Genomic DNA, 3,029 nt, shown 5'->3' on the forward strand with positions numbered 1-3,029 from the left:
TAGTGAGATAAGAGAGATAAGAGAGAAAAGACAGACAGACAGACAGACAGAGGTTCTCAAAGTGGGGTCACAGCAGGGTTTCCGGCAGACCATTTCTGCCTCGGCGCCCCGCAGAGGCAGAAATGTGTAGCGCCGAGCCCAAAGTTTCTGGTGAAAATTATGCAATGTTGCAATGCACACGCGCACGGCTCAGGAATGTGCATTTGCAAATATAAATAATGTAGCGCACTAAGCGCACGTTAGTTAACAAAAGGACTCAAATCTGTCTTCATTTTAGTTCACGAAAAAAGATGAGACGAAATGTTTTATATTGTTTTCTTCTCATCTTTCCTGTGATGCGCAGCGCTCTGTTTATAAACAGCTGCTGCTGACGTGCAGCGGCACACACACACACACACACACACAGAGTTGAATGGACAGTTACTGTATGCTGCGCTCACAGCAGCTACAAAAGTTACAAATCCAAATGACTGAAATCAGGTGGGGCGACTGAGAACTTTAATCCATGTGCAGCCCTGGAAACATCCACATTTTTCAGACCGAGGTGCAAAACAAACAGAGGATGAGTGTGTTAGTTTCTACGGCCTACCTTAGCCTGCTTGTAGAAGTGGGGAGCCAGTTCAACCAACCAGGATGATTCAACCGCAGTCACGTCACGCATGTAGTACTTTGAAGTCTGAACCACTTCATTGAAGATAACCCTGGAGAAGGACAGAATGTGATAGATTTAATTGTATTAATAATCATATCGTCGCTGTCAGGCGCAAACCTATCTCTGTACTGCAACTTTTTTATTTTCTTTAATAAAAAAACAAAAATTGCTAGAATATGTGTATTGTATGAATGAATTTATCAATGACATATGGACAGACTTAACGTACCATTTTGGAGGCGTCTCCCCAAACAGCACAGAGTTGGGGTGGATGAGAAGCTCACGGTCGTCACGTAGAGTCCTGAGAGGGAGAGGGTTATTATCATTGTGATCGCTTAAATCAGACATCAAGCTCGCCATGCCATAGTTTATGGGTTCCCAAACTTTTCAGGCCGTGACGCCCCAAAATAATCATATTTGAACTGGGGGACCCCCGCCCCTGACAAGCACTTGGAATTGTATAGGAGTTGAGGCATTTACATTTAGTTTGACTCGGTTCCCACAGATAAATATTGTGAAAATAGTCGCTAAAAAATTCAAAGTCATTAAATTGTAACTTTAGAAATGTGCAGATATACCCTGTACAGTTATACTGTATGTTGTTTTGTTTACTGGTGAGTGAGAAAACAATGTTGCACAATAAGCTAATCATCTGGGGACCCCCCAAAATAATTTGGGTCCCGACCCCCAGTTTGGGAACCACACGAGTTAGGAAACAACACAAAAACATAACAAAGTGCCACGACAGATACGCCCGAGTGTGTGTTTGGTGATGACTGACACAACAGGTGTGCCGTCTAGCTCTGACTCAGGCCATGTGTGACTGCTTAAATCAGCCGTCATCCCATCTGAGAAATAGTTTCATAATGTACGGACACAAGCAAATCATTTCTCTTCCTTTCTCCATGGTCGGTCTCTCACCTGTAGGATCCTGAATGGTGAATGCGGGCCGCGTTGGCAAAGAACCCGACAGCAATGCACTTCAGGATCACATCAGGGTCACCTGGACAGCAACACAACGGCAGGAAAAATAAATTCAATGCCTTCAACTCCACATGATACTGTATGATGGTACGGGCACCACATGACACACTTGCAGAGACACACACACACACACACACACACACACACACACACACACACACACACACATACCTTCACTGGTGTTACGCGGCACTTTGAACTTGTTCATGAGCCGACGCAGCTGCTCTCGGACCGTCACGGCTCGCAGGAGACCCTTGTAATTGAGGAAGTGTTCCTGACACCACTGGGAACTCTTCAGGTGCTGAAGACAACAGAGAGAGACATGGGTGCAAGGTTAGCCAATGGAATACAACCACTACAACGACTACTAACCCCCGTTTCCTGCACTATCTGTACCGAGTGGACCTCTGACATAGACCTACTGCACATATAAACGGAGCAGCTACCTTTAAACACACATAGGCTTTTTTGTATACTATTTAAATAGTTTTAGGAAAAATTCTGCTAATTATCCCAAAAGTGACTGCAAAACATTGCTGCTATTTGTTTCAAAAAGCTAAAAAAGCCAAAAACGTCGAAAGTTCCCCCCAGAATAGGCATGCTGGGGTTCAAGTGGTTAATGTGGTTAAAGATACATGTATTGATATTCAGAAACTTAGACAAAACTAACTTATTGTGTACTTTACCTAACACCTTGGTGGTTTCATAAAACATCTGTAACATTTTAAATATTGACCTCTGCTAACATATAAAATGTCCTACTGTATGATGTCATAACATATAGATATGTTATTTTATGCAGCTGATCTGAAATCACACGAAATGTGTGGCAGCTCATTTTAACTTTTTTAGTTTCTTTACAGATCTTTCATTAGAACTCATTCATATCTCAGAATTAGAGTGACAGGATATCAAAATGGTTCAATAAAACTATTTGACATTCATCCAAACTCGTTCAGCGATTCTATAATTTATGAGGACGCTTTGTAGAAATAGATTAGAATATAGTATAGTTTATAATAAAATACATGTTAATCTTCCTTTATGCACTCATTATTATGACACTGCAAAAAGAAAACACTAAATGTTGAAAATGTTTGTAATTCACCATTTATGAAACTATCTTTTCAAATACTAAATAATAATTACTCACCAGTGTTACTAAAATATTTCATGCCAACACACCCTGCGGTAAGACTAGACTAGAATCACACATGCAGTCATGAATCATGAAAATCCACTCTTGTACACTATAAAACAACCAAGACTTCAGATTTCAACTTTTCGATAGTCAGACTTTAATTATGAATGCAGTCACATTACACATTACATCAGAAACACTGTGTCTCCCATCTCATTGAGTGACTATAATATAAACAGTTAACAGGGCATT

The sequence above is a fragment of the Gymnoscopelus braueri genome (genome assembly GCF_963280865.1).
Source record: "Gymnoscopelus braueri genome assembly, chromosome: 12".
In the NCBI taxonomy this organism is placed as follows: domain Eukaryota; kingdom Metazoa; phylum Chordata; class Actinopteri; order Myctophiformes; family Myctophidae; genus Gymnoscopelus; species Gymnoscopelus braueri.